The following is a 19,825-nucleotide window of genomic DNA, read 5'->3' on the forward strand; positions in this document are numbered from 1 at the left end:
CGGCGAGGACGCGATGGCGCTGGGCGGAGGAGGTGAAGGCCTCGGGCGGCGGCGGCGCACCGGGCCACGGGGGATCTGGGCCTCCCGAGCCCGCGCGGGAGAGGCGGCGGGGCAGGCCAGGTGGCAGCGCGCGGTTGGGCGCGCTGGCGGCTCAGCTGACATGGCGAGGCCGGATTGGCCGGAGCGAGGTGGCAGCGGGCGGCGGACATGTCCGGCTCGGCGCGGACGTGTCCGGCGGCGCGAGTATGAAGAAGACTAGGGTTTCGTCCGCGAATTTGGAAGATAGATACAATTGCAGTAGATTTGATAAATAGATCTTGTGGGAACGCGAGATAAAATAATTAAGGATAAATTGCAGCAAGGTATTTTTGTATTTTTGGTTTAATAAATTTTAAAGAAAAGCAAATAAAAATAGATTGCGAAGGCAAATATAATAAAGAAGAGACCCGGGGGCCGTAGATTTTACTAGTGGCTTCTCTCGAGAAAAATAGCAAACGGTGGGTAAATGAATTACTGTTGGGCAATTGAAAGAACTTCAAATAATCATGACTATAACCAGGCAATGATCATTATATAGGCATCACGTCCAATATTAGTAGATCGACTCCTGCCTGCATCTACTACTATTACTCCACACATCGACCGCTATCTAGCATGCATCTAGTGCATTAAGTTCATGGAGAAATGGAGCAGTGCAATAAGAACAATGACATGATGTAGAAAAGATCTATTTATGTAGAAATAGACTCCATCTTGTTATGCTTAATAGCAACGATGCATACGTGTCGGTTCCCCTTCTGCCACTGGGATCAAGCACCGTAAGATCGAACCCATCACAAAGCACCTCTTCCCATTGCAAGATAAATATATCAAGTTGGCCAAACAAAATCTAAATATCGGAGAATAAATACGAGGCCATAAGCAATCATGCATATAAGAGATCAAAGAAGACTCAAATTACTTTCATGGATAAAAAGATAGATTTGATCATAAACTCAAAGTTCATCGGATCCCAACAAACACACCGCAGAAAAGAGTTACATCATATGGATCTCCAAGAGACCATTGTATTGAGAATCAAAAGAGAGAGAGAGAGGGAGAGGAATTCATCTAGCTACTAATTACGGACCCATAGGTCTACAATGAACTACTCACGCATCATCGGAGAGGCACCAATGGACATGATGAACCCCTCCATGATGGTGTCTAGATTGGATCAGGTGGTTCTGGAACTTGCGGCGGCTGGAATTGATTTCCGTCGACTCCCCTAGGCTTTCTAATATTGGGGTATTTATAGAGCAAAGAGGCGGTGCGGGAGGCCACCGAGGTGGGCACAACCCACCTGGGCGTGCCTGGGGGCCCAGACGCGCCCTGGTGGGTTGTGCCCCCCCCCCCCCAGGGCACCCCCTAGGTGCTTCTCTGGCACATTGGGTGTCTTTTGGTCCATAAAAATTCCATAAAAAGTTTTGTTGCATTTGGACTCTGTTTGGTATTGATTTACTGCGATGTAAAAAACAAGCAGAAAACAACAACTGTCACTTGGCACTATGTCAATACGTTAGTACCAAAAATGATATAAAATGACTATAAAATAATTGTAAAACATCCAAGAATGATAATATAACAACATGGAACAATAAAAATTTATAGATACATTGGACACGATCAGGATCTCACGGGAACAGAAGGTTACGGTGGCGGAAAAGTATTTTGGTGGATGCTTTTGTTGATATAGGAATATTTGAGGATTTATAGAGCTAAGAGGGAGGTCGATGGACTCTTGAGGGGCCCACAAGCCAGGGGCGCCCTCCTATGGCGCGCCCTGGAGGCTTGTGGAGTCCTCGGGACTCTTATGACTTGGCCTCCAAGCTCCGTGGATGTCTTCTGGTCCAAGACAAATCATCATGGAAGTTTTATTCCGTTTGGACTCCGTTTGATATTCCTTTTCTGTAAAACTCAAAAACAAGGAAAAAAACAGAAACGGTCACTAGGCCCTGGGTTAATAAGTTAGTCTAAAAAATAATATAAAATAGCGTATTAATGCATATAAAACATCCAAAATAGATAATATAATAGCATGGAACAATAAAATTACAGATACATTGGAGAAATATCACCTAGGTGTCAGGGAGGATAAGGAGGCACTTCCGTGCATGTGAAGATATAGCTAGTGGGTCCCAGCTGTCGGGGGCGGAATCATTTTTTTCCATAGTAAGGAGGCACTTCCCCGTGCAAAGATGTAGCTGGTGGGTACCATCTGTAAGGGGGAGGAATAAGGAGGCACTTGCTTCCGTGTGAAGATATAGCTGGTGGGTCCCAGCTTTCATGGGTTTTTTGCATAATAGGGAGGAGGTTGCATGCATGTGTCCATGGACCTGCTGCGTCCCCACTGTCAGCCTCTCCACATATAGTTCTATTCCGATGACTCGTTTCTTGACCATGTCGCACCAAGCGCACCAAGGCGATGGACGACGGTGAGGCCCCGGATGGGAACGAGCCAAAGATGGGAAGACACGACAGTGGAGTCACAGATGGAGAGGTGTACGAGGGTTAACTGGTTCTTGTGCGGCGTGGTTCTATAGTCGGCGGAGAATAACATGAGGTGTGGAGGGGTGGAGGGATGGCTTGGCCGGCGGTGGGGTAGTGCTTCGCAGCGAGGCGTGCTGCTAGACGCCAGAGGCGGGAGTAGGAGGTCCTGGCCGCGCTGGAGGAAGAAGATGAGAGATTGAAGATGGATGCTGGCCGTTGGATGGATGTAAATCCAATAGCTACGAATGTCAGAATCATTTGTTGACTAAGTTGACAATGCCTTGCGTAAGGTTCGACCGATTGGCCCACATTTCAGCCTACAAAAATGTGGCACATGCATATTCAACCTATTTTTTTAGAATTTACAGTCCATTTGCTGGGTTGAGTGAACAAATAATGTAGTGTCCATGCGACCCATTTATTTTTTTCTAAGAAATTACAACCCATTTGCACTTTCTCGAAATACACGATTTTGCTGGGCTGGTTGTAAATATAATGTTGGGTTGGGCGGAGCAATGCTAGCAAAAAATAAACTGGGGTTGGGCATTTTATTATAAATAAAACTAGATAATAAGCGTGTTATTATTAAATTGGTCCTTAAATCTTACAAAGCTTTTGTACGCAGTCAACAGGAGTTGTGTAGCCTTAGAGTAAAAAAATCAGGATTTTATTGTTGAAAATTTATTTTTATATGTGAATAAGATGTGGGATATTTTTTTATTAAATACCTTTGTATTTTCTTCAAAACAATGCATAAGTCGGGCTACGAATGTTTAAGCGAAAATAAAACCTAGGCTGGGAGGCCCATAGGACATTCGATATATGATGGCCCTCAAAAAATAAGTTCAAACCACTGTGTCGGCATGTCGTGGGCTGCACATGTTAAAAAAAGAAAACCTAGACTGGGCAGGCGACAACCCAGCTGATACTGGATGGTCTTGTGATAAAAGGGGTACCTGTCAGCTCCCCGATGACTGGCTTTGTTGTAAATTTATCTCCTTTATTAAATTTACGTTGACAAACCCATGGGCCCCAACATCACTATACCATTAGGAGGAAGCATTTTTTCCAATGAGGCACTTGCTTGCGTAGGGCCATGGGCCTGGTGGGTCTCGACTGTCCGCCTCTCCAAGTACAGTCCTCTTTAGATTCCTCTCATTTGTTGAGCATGTTCACAACAATAGACGGTGGCGCCGCGGAGAGCACACATAGCCAGACAATGTCATAGGATGACGTCGAGTCCTGGGACGAGAACGCATCGGAGCCGGGGAAAACATGCTATAGTAGTGGTTGGTGGTGTGGCTGATGATATCTACCGAAAGTACTGCACTAGCCCAGTGGCTAAGTCCCATTCCCCAACCGCTGCTCCGCCTAGGTTTGATTCCACCAGATGTCGTGAAAATGTCTGCAACTTTTTGCCTCTGCCATTACTGACATGTGGGACCACCTAGTCATCTACACACACATCTCCAACACTTGCCAAAACTTCGTCCCTAATTTTCTCTATTTTTCGCACACTCAACATTGTGTGGCCCTTTCGAAAATAGCATGTCCTTTTGACTGTGCATCATATGAAGATGTGCTATGCATGAATGTTGATTAGCATGATGTTAACTGCCTGGTAATTCCATTTTCAACCATGAATAAAGCTTCCAGCATGCTGGATCCCTATTTGAAAACGGCGTGTTAATATAAATGCTCCGCCTCTGAAACTTGCGGGTTCTATCTGGAACTAAAACTTGATGTTTTTCTCTAAAAATCACATTCTTTGCACTTCTATATGAAACTACATTTTTGAACGTGATAAAAAAGATCTGTGGAATTCAGAAAATACTTCATATGCTCAATACTGCAAATTTGAAATTCAAAAGACATTCATATCTGAAAGTACTGAAAATACACAACACAAAACACAATTCACAACCGGCAAATACTCATAACCCTAAGCTACTCCTCTGATTATTGGGGGGGGGGCACTCCCCTCCTATTCCTCGGGGACAGACAACCGCCCCGTGAGACAAGGTGAGTGACGCGGGAGAGGATGGAGGGGAAGCATCATCGCGGCAACTGTTTTTCTCGTCTTGCAGTTGGGTACGGTCGATGAAGACTCCACCTGCTCGCTCTACCATGGCACCCTCACAAACGACACGTGTAGATGCTCGATCCTTCAATCTCTGGATGCTCCATCTTGGATCGATACTCCCACCACAGGTGCCTCACGATCGGATCTGGTGAATCTATGTGCTCGATGGCCCAGAGGAGGAGCTCTATGTACTCCCGTGCGACTCCCTCTGGGAGTATCACTGACTTTTCACTTTGTTTCAGATATTTGACCATCGTCATTGCTGTGGCCGCTAATTGCCGCGGATTGTTAAACTAAGAATATATCTCCATCATCCTGGCTAGCTTCACAGGGTCGCCGTCTGCGGCCCTCACATATCGGTTGTACTCCTCCATCGATCTACTTCTCTACAGCACTGATGGCTCATGTCTGCATCAGTATTTTCCCCGAAGAGGAAGGGATCACTACAAAAAAGACACATCCATGACATTTTGGGCTGAACGAATTTTTTTCTTTCATTCTTATGACACTTCTATGACGATAATTGTGACAAAACCCGGTATTGACATAGATGTGGTGGGCTGCTACTTCTATAACAAAACATCATGACAGAAAATGGGCTTTTCATCCTAGGCGGGCCGGAGACACATCTGCATGACATTCTTTGGGCCATCCATGATAGAAAAAATCGTGGTAGAAGCGAGGGTGAGGAAAATATCGGGGAGTTCCCAGTTATGTTGGGTGGTCGGGGCCAAGCAATGCACGGAGGGATTGCACGTTTCTCTCGTACACGTACACACGTGGGTGCAAGGCATTGGGCTCTAACTAAACCCGAGCGAGGCGTTCACTTACTGAACCCGAGCGATTGCACTGGCTACGCGTTATTGAACCCAAGTGATCGATCGATGCTTGACTGTTAACTGAATCCGATCGAGGGATTCCTTCGCTACTGCTCCTAACTGAAGCTGGTCGAACCTGCTGCCTCTTGATGAGAAGTGAGCATTGTTGGGGGTGGAAACAGTTCCTGGTGGGGGTTGCATGAACAAGACCTCATTGTAGTAGTTGGCCATTGCCGCTTGATGAACAGGACCCTGATCGAGAAGAGGCCGCCTCACCCGAGCGGCCGGTTGGGGGTGGGTGAACAGGACCCCGTGGAGGGCTGGTTGAACAATAGCCGGTGGAGGGCTAGTTGAACAGTAGCCGGTGGAGGGCTAGATGAACAGTAGCTGGTGGAGGCTAGCGGAAGTCGATGGTGGTTGAACAGTAGCAGGTGGAGGCTGGAGGAAGTCGACGGTGGATGAACAGTAGAAGGTGGAGGCTGGAGCGAGGCAGTAGATGGTGGATGAACAGTAGCCCCTGGAGTCCCCTTTTGCGGTACGCCACACCCCTCCCGATGAAAAGGACCCCCTTTCGACCGTAGGCGCTCCAACACAAGTTTGTTTCCTCCGTTTTGCGGTACGCCACACCCCTCCCAATCAACAACACCCCGTTTCGACCGTAGGCACTCGAACAGAAGGCCGTTTCCTCCGTTCTAGGGTACGCCAGACCCTTCCCGGTGAATAGGACCCTGTTTCGACCATACGTGGTGGAACAAAAGGCTGTTTTCCTCCATTTTGCGGTACGCTAGACCCTATTCCGGCTGTTCTATCCAAGCCGGTTGGCTGCCGATGAACATGACGTGTTCCGACCAAGTGGCTGGGCTGCCGATGAACAGAATGCGTTCCCACCCAGTGGTTTCGCTCCCGGTGAACAGGACATTGTTTCCTCCGTTCCAACCCAGCCGGTTAGCTGTCGATGAATAGGACAACATCATTGCTATCCATTGTCTCTCCATGTACACGAGCCCTAGTCGTACAAATGCGCGGGTAGGCATTTGAGACCCCGCCCGTATGTATGTACGTGGCCGTATTTTTGGCATCTTGCTATATGTACATGTACATGGTTTTGACTGGACTTCCTGAACTGCTACGTCAGGCGCTCTACTACATGTGTCGTTGCTTGCTCGACCACGGTTCATCATTGCAGAGAGACCGATCGACCAGTATGTACGTACACGTTCGCGACCAGAATGACAATGCTACGTACGCTTCGACTAGGTGGGTCCCGACTGTCAGTGAGGAGAAGGATGCACTTCCTTGCGTGCGAAGTTATTGATGGTTGGTCCCAGCGATCAGGGGGATCAATTTTTTCCCATAAAATGGACACACTTCCTCGCGTGCGAAGATGTAGCTGGTAGGTCCCAGCTGTCAGGGGAAACATTTTTTTCACAAAGTACGGTCCCTTCCGGTGGGTCCCCGCTGTTAGGTGGAGGAATAATTATTTTATGCATAATAAGGAGGCAGTTCCTTCCCGCGGCCGTGGACCCAGCTGTCAGCCTCTCCACGTACAGTCCTCTTCCGATGGAAGTTGTTCCTTGACCATGTTGACCACGCCGCACCGAGAGCACTAAGGCGGTGGACGACGACGAGGCCTAGGAAGGGGACGACGCGGAGCCAGGGAAGACGCGACAGTGGATGCCCACGCGGAGAGGAGTACGAGGGTTGACTGGTTTGGCTGCGATGTGAGGCTGCCGTCGCCGTGGAATAACACGGGTTGTGGGTGAGTAGAGATATGGCCTGGCCAGCGGTGGTAGTAGGGTGGGGAAGTGAGGCCTGCGTGGCAGCATAGCCGACCACTGGAGGCAGGAGCAGGCTGTCTCGCTGGCGTTGGTTTGGGCGGCGGGTGTAAGAAGAGCAGCACTTCCGTTCGATTCAAATTCAATGATCACTACTGCTAGAATCGTTTCTTGACTAAGTTGACAAAGCCCTGCCTACGCATCAACTTAGTAAGCCCACCGGTCAGCCTCAGAACCGGTGCGCTCCAGATTTCAGTTGGAGGAATCTTTTTTTGGCGTAATAAGGAGGTTGTTTCTTGCGTGTGGCCATGGACCATGGGGGTCCGTATTGTCAGCCTCTCCATGTACATCTCTATTCTGATGGCTGTCGTTTGGTGAATGTTGAGCACGCTGCGCCTAGAGCACCAACATGGTGGACGATGGTGAGGCCTAGGAATGGATCGACCTGGAGCCGGCGAAGACACAACATTGGATGCCCACGCTGAGAAGAGTATGATGGTTGACTAGTTCGGCTGCGGAATGAGGCTGCCATCACCGGAGAATAATAGGAGGTGTGGGTGGGTAGAGGGATGGCCAGGCCAGCAGAGGGACTAGTTCGCATATTTTTGCTGGGGAACAAAATATTCTTAATCCAAAAATTAGTAGCCATACTAAATCAGATTTAAAAATAATGTAGTAGTGTGTCATGTTAAAATCCAATGAAATATAAAATATCAGTGAAGAACACAAACAAAAAACAAAACTAATTGCCCATTTGATATTATTTTTTGGAATTTGCAACCCCTTTCATATTACTTTTAAGATTTACTGCCCATACTCTTTGGCCAGGCCGGAATGCATCCCTCCACGTCTTGAAAGATTTGCAGCCCAGTAAGTCGGAGAAAACAAATAGGCCTAGCTTGGGTATTCTTCAAAAAGAAATAATGGGCTACCTATTTTCCCAAAGAAAGAACTGTTGGGCTAGTCATGTTGTTAGACGGGCAACACAGACCGCACAACCCAGTTTGTAGCCTGCTCCTCTGAACAAATCCTGAAAAAAGTTGTGCATTTCTGTTGTTAATTGAATATACGTTGATAATGATGTGGGTCCCAGATATCAGCAGGGTGGATTACACTAACAAACAAGGGTTGCATCTGAGTAGTAAAAGAGGTGGTTGCCTGTGTTCGGGAGTGGACCTGGTGGCTCCGTATTTTCATACTCACTGTCGGTGTCAAAACCGGCGGATCTTGGGTAGGGGGTCCCGAACTGTGCGTCTAGGCCGGATGGTAACAGGAGGCAAGGGACACGAAGTTTTACCCAGGTTCGGGCCCTCTCGATGGAGGTAAAACCCTATGTCCTACTTGATTAATATTGATGATATGGGTAGTACAAGAGTAGATCTACCACGAGATCGGAGAGGCTAAACCCTAGAAGCTAGCCTATGGTATGATTGTTGTTGTGTATATGTTGTCCTATGGACTAAAACCCTCTGGTTTATATAGACACCGAAGAGGGTTAGGGTTACACAAAGTCTGTTACAATGGTAGGAGATCTACATATCCGTATCGCCAAGCTTGCCTTCCACGCCAAGGGAAGTCCCTTTCGGACACGGGACGAAGTCTTCAATCTTGTATCTTCATAGTCCAGGAGTCCGGCTGAAGGTATAGTCCGGCCATCCGGACACCCCCTAATCCAGGACTCCCTCAGTAGCCCCTGAACCAGGCTTTAATGACGACGAGTCTGGCGTGCAGATTGTCTTCGGCATTGCAAGGTCGGTTCCTCCTCCAAGTACTTCATAGAAGATTTTGAACACAAAAATAGTGTCCGGCTCTGCAAAATAAGTTTCCACATAGTGCCATAGAGAGAATAATATCTACACAAATCTAATCTGCTGACGTATTCCGTAGTGTGACACACCACGACCAAGCCTTTATCCGAGTCGTTTCATTATCCCACCTCAGCGCGTCATGCGAGGCGATTTCCTTGGCACGTCTTGTTAAAGCAGAGATCGTGTCCCCTTATTCCGGGATTCTCATCAATATGGGCGTGGGTAACCCAACCGTGCCATTGATTACAGCGCTTGGAGATAAGCGAGTTTTACCAGGCTGGTGGGGACACGTAGTTGCGTCCACCCATATAAGGGGATAAGAATCCACCTTTTCACCTACGCCTTCTTCCTCCCTTGCTTATCCATTCTCGCGCACTCGAGCTCCAGCGCCCAAGCCCGCACTCCCCACCTCAACCTTCTCCAGCCATGTCCGGAGCGGGAGGCAAGTGGATGGTCTCCTCCGTCACGGAGGGACACATCAAAAAATTGAGGAAGGCCGGATACTTGTCTAACGACATCACGTACCGGCTTCCCAAAAAGGGGCAGCTCATCCCCACCCCTAGGCCCCATGAGAGGGTGGTGTTCCTCCCCCATTTCCTCCGTGGACTGGGCTTCCCTCTCCACCCATTTGTCTGGGGGCTCATGTTCTACTATGGCTTGGATTTCCATTATTTGGCCCCGAACTTTGTCCTCAACATCTCGGTGTTTATCGTCGTGTGTGAGGCTTTCCTCCGCATCCGCCCCCATTTCAGCCTATGGCTCAAGACTTTCAATGTCAAGCCGAAGGTGGTGCGCGGCAACCAGGCAGAGTGCGGAGGCGCCATGGTGGGCAAGCTGCCCAACATCCTATGGCTCGAGGGCTCCTTTGTGGAGACCCTGAAGGGGTGGCAATCGGGGTGGTTTGACATCACCGAGTCGCGCGACCCCGAATGGGTCGCAGCCCTCGAGTTTCGATCCGGACCCCCTACGCGGCTCACCTCCTGGAAGGAGACAGGCCTGTCGTGGGGTAAAAAAAGGAGAGCTGACCGGACTCCAAACATGCGTCCAAACCCTGGTGGACAAGAATCTCAAACTTGTCAACGTAGTCCAGGTTATGCTCATCCGCCTGATCCTCCCATGTCAGCAACGGGCTTTCAACCTGTGGGAGTTCGACCCGGCGCGGCACCGAACTCTGAGCAGGCTCTTCGACACGATGTACGAAGATGCCTGGAAGGTGCTTTTCAAGGGCGCCGAGGCCCCCGCATCCGCTACCGAGGATCGCGGATTCAGTACGCAGCGTCACGCTCATGCGATAAGTTGTTTTTTCCTTTTACAAGGTATCAGTTTTTCATAGTTTGACTCCATGCGGGATCTAAGCTCCCTTACCTTTGACAGATTGGTAGGAGACGTCCGGACAGATCAACTGTCCGGCTCCTTTGCCCGAAGGCCCAGTGGACGCTCGTTTGGCAAAGCTGCTGGTTCCGGCACCCCATGTGGTGCCGGAGAAGAGGGCCAAGAAGAAGGCCACGGGGACTCGAAAGAGTGCCCGACGCCTGGAGGTGTCGAATCCCTCATCCGACGACTCCAAGACGCACTCCTCCCATGAAGACGAGGAGGAGGAAGAAGAGACCCCTCCCCCTCCAGCGGGGGAAGGGAAGAAAAGGAAGGCCGCCCCAACTGGGGAGGTCAAGGGTCCAAGAAGGGGAAAACCCTTACTCTGGACTACTCCACCGACGCCGACGATGGCGGAGAGGAGTGGCCGCCCAGGGCCAAGCCCCTGGCCAAATCGTAATTATCCGGATACCAGAGTAATTCATAGTATTCGTTTATTGCACAGCTTTTCCTTATGTCGAATATGTTTATGCAGCCCACCCAAAGACCGGCTCGACGCGTCGTCGAGCGGCTCACTAGACTCATCGGATGTGAACTCGCTTCCGACGGCTTCCTCCCCCTGCCCTACGGACGACACCGACGTGTTGTCCCAACAGGTTCCAAGCCGGGAGGAGGTGGTCCTGGAGGCGCCACGAGGCGACCTCCCAGACTCCAGGAGTAAAGGGGATGAAACCCCCCAGGGCTCCAAGTCCGGCCCTAGGCCGGACACCGCTTCGGAACCTTCAAAGGTTCCAGAGTCTGGCGGGGGACCTCCTTCCAAGTGGAGCAAGCCCATCGTGCCGGTGACCTCCGTCCAACCGGAGGCGCCGGACAATCTGTTGGAGGCGCTCCAAGGCACCTGCATCGACGAGGATCACTGCACCATTATGAGTGTGGTGGTCCAGAAGGTTCAGTCCACCAAGAGCGGACTGACTGAAGCTTGTACTAGCCTTTTAACAGGCTTTGAGGTAAGTAAAGAATGTGTAAATAATATTACCGCATAGACAGTAGCCCCTGATGCTTTGTTTGGCGTTTGGGAAGAAAAGCCGAATAGAGGATCAAATAAAATTCGCAGGAGTCTAACAAAAAGGAGTCAATATGCGTATGCAGGCTTCTCTGCTTGCGTCCACTGCACTGACTGCGGAAGTGGACACGCTAAAGCAGAACCTCGAGCGGTCCGAGCAAGAGCTCGGGCGTGCCAAGAAGCAGCTCAAGGACAATGAAGGTAAGAAATACCTTGTTTAAATATATATAAAAAGGTGCAATTGCAAAAAATGACAGGATTATCGTGGCTATTGTAGGGGCCACGTCTGAGGTGGCGACCCTTAAGCAAGCGCTGGTCGAGGCCGAGAAGAGGGCGGCCACGAAGCGCACCGAGCGGGAGAAGTACGAGGCCTAGGTTGGCAAGGTGCAACAAGAGCTCTAGGTTCTCATGAAAAAACATGAGAGTTCGGAGCTTAACTCAAAGACGCGAGCGTCCGAGCTCACAGCGGCTATTGAAAATGCCAAGTCTGCCAAGGCCGAATCCCAGAAGACCCTCCAGGAGTTGGAATAGGTGAAGAAGGTAGCGGCGGGTAAGGCATTATTTATGCAAAGCAAACACATAAACGTGAGTTACTTGTTACTTACCCGAATCCGGAGCTCTCTAGGAGCGTTCGCAGATCTTCCCCGGAGTGTGTCCGATGCCGCCGCATTCTATCGAGCCAAGGAGGGCAGCTCGACAGAGAAGGTGTTCTGGTCTCAGTATGCTGAGGCCGGACACCCCGTGCCCCTGAGCAACCAGCTGAAGCAACTGGTCGAGCTCCACAAGGCGGCCGAACAGGCCATGAAGGGCCTCATAGTTCGGCTGTGGCCTGGAGAGGCTTTGCTTGGGAGCTATTTCGGGCTGGTGCGGCGGCTGGTGGAGGCCTGTCCAAGGCTCGAAGTCATCAAGCGCTCCGTCTGCATTGAAGGTGCCCGTAGGGCCCTTGCCCGTGCTAAGGTGCACTGGGGCAAGCTGGATGCTGAGAAGCTTGTGAAGGACGGGCCACCGCCGGGGAAAGAGCATCGCAAGCCCGAGAATTATTATAAGGATGTTCTGAAGGGTGCCTGCCTTGTGGCGGATGAATGTTCTAGGGATGTAATTTTTGAGTGAAACTTGCTCATTTTGTCCTGTGCGCTGAAAACTTGTTCATATGCGCTAAGCAATGCTGTTGGAATTTAAAATATTACCTTCTGTGCGGATGTTTATCAATTCTGAGAGATGGCGAGTCGTCGGCTTCTGCCCCCATGCCGCTAGTGCTGGGGTATTCGGGGATAAACCTGAGCGCTCTTTTCCCATGTTTGGGTCCTTCGAGGGAGGCGCTTAGCCCAACGAACAAGGCAATCAGACTATAATGCGTGAACACTCTCACTTAGCCATAGAATTCTATAATTTTAAATTTCGGCGAAGCCCCTGGTATTCGGAAGATGAGTTCGGGGCGCTATCCACGCCTTGGACAGACGAAGCCGACTCCTCGCCCTAAGCGGCATAAGTCTTTAAGGACTCGAAAAAACCTCTCAAACAGCGACTAGCTCCCGCTTCATCATGACAGTCAGTTTTAGCTTTCTCCACTGAGGTGCTCGACCCAGCTCAACTGGGGCACAATCGCAGTGGTTCTCCTAGTCCTACCTTAGCCGATATAGCGGAACGTAAGGCACCAAAACATAGGAGCCGGGCAAACCCAACTATTGACCCAAGACATGATTCAGAGCCGATGCATATAATGCTATAAGTTCGGGGTGCCGCACTTGTTAAAGTGTTCGGACTTCTCACACCATGTTGAGGGGTACTGAAGCCCCTGGCATATTTTGGCCATACCAAAGTGTACGGGTGCAACATGTCGTTAAGGAACATATATAAAAAAAGAGTAATGCAAAAATAGACAAAAGCTACGCATTGTTTATTAAAGAGGGTTGCGATCAAAGCAGAACGATACAAATAATGTGATAAGCAAAAGGTTGGACTATTTAACATGTCCGTTCCAGGGGCAAGCTGCGGAATAGTATGCGAAACAGGTATACTGCTCGTGATAGAGACCACATGGGAGTTCCGTAATGCGGCGTGGCTCGTGTGCTTCCGTGGTTCTTGCATCGTTTGTGCGGCAATTGAACTGCCGAACAGGCCTTCCGAAGAATGGAGTCCTGAAAGTAAGAGAAAATTAAAAAATCGGCAGCCCCTGGTGCGGTTTAAGCCGTGTTTCGGGCGTGCCGTGATGGTGCCCCTCCCCCTGTACCCATGGTATTTCTAGAGCGTAGTTATGTATGCGAAGCACTGGCGTCTCCTTTTTGCGAGGGCTGGGGTTGGGGCCACATTGCTACACCTGCTCGGATCATGCCAGGCGGTCTTGTTGTAGGTTACTCCGGGCGCGCTTGACGGTGTCCGGTCGTTTAATGGCCGGAATGGAGAACTGCCTAGAGAGGCTGCTTTGTACTTCTGCTGCAAGGGCCTCCGTGTGCTCCTCCGTTCGGAGGGAGCGTTCGGTGTTTCCATCGACCGTAATTACTCCTCGAGGGCCTGGCATTTTGAGCTTAAGGTATGCGTAGTGCAGTACCGCATTGAACTTGGCGAATGCGGTTCACCCGAGCAGTGCGTGATAGCCACTACGGAATGGGACTATGTCGAAGATTAACTCCTTGCTTCGGAAATTATCCGGAGATCTGAAGACCACTTCAAGTGTGACTGAGCCTGTATAGTTGGCCTCTACACCTGGTATTACGCCTTTAAAGGTCTTTTTGGTGGGCTTAATCCTTGAGGGATCTATGCCCATTTTCCGCACTGTATCCTGGTAAAGCAGGTTCAGGCTGCTGCCACCGTCCATAAGGACTCTAGTGAGATGAAATCCGTCAATAATTGGGTCTAGAACCAATGCGGTGAATCCGCCATGAAAGATGCTAGTGGGATGGTCCCTTCGATCAAAGGTGATCGGGCAGGAGGACCATGGGTTGAACTTTGGGGCGACTGGCTCTACCGTGTATACGTCCCTTAACGCGCGCTTCCACTCCCTTTTGGGGACGTGGGTTGCGTATATCATGTTCACCGTCCGCACTTGTGGGGGAAAACCCTTCTGTCCACTGTTGTTCGGCGGCCGGGGCTCCTCGTCGTCGTCGCTATGCAGCCCCTTGTCTTCATTTTCGGCATTTAACTTGCCTGCCTGCTTGAACACCCAACAATCCCTATTGGTGTGATTGGCCGGCTTTTCGGGGGTGCCATGTATCTGGCACAAGCGGTCGAGTATTCGGTCCAAACTGGACGAGCCCCTAGGATTCCTTTTGAATGGCTTTTTCCATTGACCGGATTTAGAGCCTCTGAATCCGGCATTAACTGCCGTATCCTCAGCATTGTCACCGTTAATGCGGCGCTTCTGCTTGTTGCGAGACGAGCTGCCACTACTGTCCCTGGTATCCGAATTACCAGGGTTCTTGGTCATATTGTTGCTACGAGCAAGCTAGCTGTGTTCTCTCGCGCAAAAGCGGGTCATGAGTGTCGTGAGTGCTGCCATAGACTTCGGCTTTTCCTGTCCAAGGTGCCGGGCAAGCCACTCGTCACGGATATTGTGCTTGAAGGCTGCTAGGGCCTCGGCATTCGGACAGTCGACTATTTGATTTTTCTTTGTTAGGAACCGTGTCCAGAATTGCCTGGCCGATTCATCTGGCTACTGAATTACGTGACTTAGGTCATTGGCGTGTGGGGGTCGCACATAAGTGCCCTGGAAATTGTCGAGGAATGCGGCTTCCAGGTCCTCCCAACAACTGATTGATCCTGCTGGCAAGCTGTTAAGCCAATGCCGAGCTGATCTCGCATCATCTCCTTCATCGGCGTCCATACCGTCGATGTCTTCGGAGTCGAAGTCGAGCATGTCGGTTAAGTCGTCGACAGTGGCTACAAAGTGGGTGGTGGGTGGGTTTTGAATTTCTTCATCGTCCGTACCCCAACCTTGCTGACCGTAGTCCGGCCAGGGCTCTCCTGATAAAGAGAGAGACTTCAGTGTCTTCAGAATATCGCCGAAAGGCGAGTGCTGAAAGATGTCCGCGGTAGTAAACTCCATGATTGGCGCCCAATCGGATTCAATAGGCAGGGGCGCGGAGGGTTTGGAGTCCGGAGAGGAGTCCGGCTCCTCGGAGTCATGAGTCATAACCCCTGAGGCAGCGTCCAACCACCTATCCTCGATCGGCGCAGTTGGCTCCGAAATAAGGGTCGAAGCCGATGCGGGTGCGGCCTCCAGGGCACTGTTCGGTGGCAGAGCTAGATCATGCTCGTCGGGACAGTGCGGCGTGCTCGGCAGTGGCTCGAATCCGTCGAAGATCAAGTCCCCGCGGATGTCAGCCGTTTTTGTTACGCTGCAATGGTGCCCAGTTTTTGTAATCTGCTTCTACGTTGCGCTTTATGATCACTGGTGGCGAACTTCAATGCCCAGTGGATGTAATATACCTTAAACCCTTTATTGTATAGTGTAGGTTTATTCTAAGTTACTATGCCGTAATTTCTTTATTATATAGAGTAGCTTTGTTCTTAATTCATACTAGTTACGCAACAACATGAAATGAACCCCGGCCCGTGCGAATCAAATCAAGGGCTTTTAATAGGCCAAAATTGTCTCGGTCCTTGTTTGGCCCAATCAGATATCGGCTGCGAGCAGGCCGGATGCAAACAGGGCGTAGTTAGGCCCAACTATATGACTGGCTTTTAACAGGCCGAAATTAATATAGGGCCGAAATGTTAAACGGGCCCTTAACATGCCAAAACTAATATCAGGCCCAATTACTAAGTGGGCCTTTAGCAAGTGGGCCCAAAAGCATAGTGTCCAGTTGACGGGCCGAATCTGATATGGGCCATAATTGAGCCCGAAGCCTCTTAAAGGGCCGGACCTGATCTGGGCCGTAATTTGGCCCAGAACGTGGTAGGCTTTTAATGGGCCGGATCTCATATGGGCCACTATTAGGCACGGAGCGTGGTAGGCCATCAATGGACCGGATCAAATATGGGCCGGCATTTGGCCCAAAACATGGCAGCCAGTTAATGGGCCGGCCTACTAGGGTCCTCAAAATCTTATGGGCCTACAGCTGGGCCGGCCCATTAATGTTGGTGAAATCTTGTGGGCCTTTAGTTGGGCCGGCCCATTATGAACCGTAAGAATCTTGTGGGCTTTACCTGGGCCGCCCCATTATGGCACACAAAAATCATGTGGGCCTTTACCTGGGCCGGCCCATTATGGTCCACAAAATCTTGTGGGCCTTTAGCTGGGCCAGCCCATTACGGTCCGCAAAATCTCGTGGGCCTTTAGCTAGGCCAGCCCATTATGGTCCGCAAAATCTTATGGGCCTTCAGTTGGGCCGGCCCATTTAAACTTGTTGGGTCGTGCCACGTGTCGGCATATCATAGGCGCCTATCTGAACCACTGACGAGCTGACACGTGTTTCGTCCGGCCAATAAGAATTTTACACGTGGAAATTTCCCATTGGTCGGGGCTGTTAACGGGTTATCGGATCCAAAACCTGACCCAATAGCTTAACGGCGTTTCTTTACGGTGGATGCCACGTGTTGGTCACCCTTGACGAAAGCACTTCTGTGACACACGATTTATCGTCATGGAAGTGGACACTTCCGTGATGATAATTTTGGTAATGTCATGGAACACGTCTACGACAGCACAGGTATGACTATCTTGATTCTGTCATAAATTTGTCATGGATGTACATGCATGACAAAAAAGTGACCTACTGTGACAAACACTTATCATCATGGAAGTGTATTTTTTGTAGTGAGAGTTGAACTAGCTCTATAACCTAGTACAAATTATTTTACACTAGAGTTGAACTAGCTCTATAAACTAGTACACATAATTTAACACTAGAGTTGAACTAGCTCTACAAGCTATTTCAAATATTTATACACTAGAGTTCAACTAGTTCTACAGGCTAGTTCAAATAATTTTACACTAGAGTTGAACTAGCTCAACAAGCTAGTTCAAATAATTTTACACTAGAATTGAACTAGCTCAACAAGCTAGTTCAAATAATTTTATACTAGAGTTAAACTAGCTCTATAACCTAGTACAAATAATTTTACACTAGAGTTGAACTAGCTCTATAACCTAGTACAAATAATTTTACACTAGAGTTGAACTAGCTCTACAACCTAGTTCAAATAATTCTACACTACACTGAACTAGCTATACATGCTAGTTCAAATAGTTTTACACTAGTGTTGAACTAGCTCTACAAGCTAGTTTGAATAATTTTACACTAGAGTCGAACTATCTCTATAACCTAGTACAAATAATTTTACACTAGAGTTGCTCTAGCTCTATAACCTACTACAAATAATTTTACACTAGTGTTGAACTAGCTCTACAAGCTAGTTCAAATAATTTTACAATAGAGTTGAACTAGCTCTACAAGCGAGTTCACATAATTTTACACTAGAGTGGAACTAGCTCTACAGGCTAGTTCAAATAGTTTTACACTAGAATTGAACTAGCTCTATAACGTAGTACAAATACACTAGAGTTGAACTAGCTCTATAACCTAGTGCAAATAATTTTACACTAGAGTTGAACTAGCTCTACAAGCTAGTTCAAATATTTATACACTAGAGTTGAACTAGCTCTACAGGCTAGTTCAAATAATTTTACACTAGAGTTGAACTAGATCAACAAGCTAGTTCAAATAATTTTAAACTAGAGTTGAACTAGCTCAACAAGCTAGTTCAAATAATTTTATACTAGAGTTGAACTAGCTCTACAACCTAGTACAAATAATTTTACACTAGAGTTGAACTAACTCTATAACCTAGTACAAATAATTTTACACTAGAGTTGAACTAGCTCTACAACCTAGTTCAAATAATTTTACACTAGAACTGAACTAGCTCTAGAGGCTAGTTCAAATAGTTTTACACTAGTGTTGAACTAGCTCTACAAGCTAGTTTGAATAATTTTACACAAGAGTCGAACTAGCTCTATAACCTAGTACAAATAATTTTACATTGGAGTTGAACTAGCTCTTTATGCTAGTTCAAATAATTTTACACTAGAGTTGAACTAGCTCTACAAGCAAGTTCAAATTTTTTTACACTAGAGTTGCACTAGCTCTATAACCTAGTACAAATAATTTTACACTAGAGTTGAACTAGCTCTATAACCTAGTATACATAATTTAACACTAGAGTTGAACTAGCTCTACAAGCTATTTCAAATATTTATACACTAGAGTTCAACTAGTTCTACAGGCTAGTTCAAATAATTTTACACTAGAGTTGAACTAGCTCAACAAGCTAGTTCAAATAATTTTACACTAGAATTGAACTAGCTCAACAAGCTAGTTCAAATAATTTTATACTAGAGTTAAACTAGCTCTATAACCTAGTACAAATAATTTTACACTAGAGTTGAACTAGCTCTATAACCTAGTACAAATAATTTTACACTAGAGTTGAACTAGCTCTACAACCTAGTTCAAATAATTCTACACTACACTAAACTAGCTCTACAGGCTAGTTCAAATAGTTTTACACTAGTGTTGAACTAGCTCTACAAGCTAGTTTGAATAATTTTACACTAGAGTCGAACTATCTCTATAACCTAGTACAAATAATTTTACACTAGAGTTGCTCTAGCTCTATAACCTAGTACAAATAATTTTACACTAGTGTTGAACTAGCTCTACAAGCTAGTTCAAATAATTTTACAATAGAGTTGAACTAGCTCTACAAACGAGTTCACATAATTTTACACTAGAGTGGAACTAGCTCTACAGGCTAGTTCAAATAGTTTTACACTAGAGTTGAACTAGCTCTATAACGTAGTACAAATACACTAGAGTTGAACTAGCTCTATAACCTAGTGCAAATAATTTTACACTAGAGTTGAACTAGCTCTACAAGCTAGTTCAAATATTTATACACTAGAGTTTAACTAGCTCTACAGGCTAGTTCAAATAATTTTACACTAGAGTTGAACTAGATCAACAAGCTAGTTCAAATAATTTTACACTAGAGTTGAACTAGCTCAACAAGCTAGTTCAAATAATTTTATACTAGAATTGAACTAGCTCAACAAGCTAGTTCAAATAATTTTATACTAGAGTTAAACTAGCTCTATAACCTAGTACAAATAATTTTACACTAGAGTTGAACTAGCTCTATAACCTAGTACAAATAATTTTACACTAGAGTTGAACTAGCTCTACAACCTAGTTCAAATAATTCTACACTACACTGAACTAGCTCTACAGGCTAGTTCAAATAGTTTTACACTAGTGTTGAACTAGCTCTACAAGCTAGTTTGAATAATTTTACACTAGAGTCGAACTATCTCTATAACCTAGTACAAATAATTTTACACGAGAGTTGCTCTAGCTCTATAACCTAGTACAAATAATTTTACACTAGTGTTGAACTAGCTCTACAAGCTAGTTCAAATAATTTTACAATAGAGTTGAACT

Source organism: Triticum dicoccoides, chromosome 3A (assembly GCF_002162155.2).
Source record: "Triticum dicoccoides isolate Atlit2015 ecotype Zavitan chromosome 3A, WEW_v2.0, whole genome shotgun sequence".
NCBI classification, from domain to species: domain Eukaryota; kingdom Viridiplantae; phylum Streptophyta; class Magnoliopsida; order Poales; family Poaceae; genus Triticum; species Triticum dicoccoides.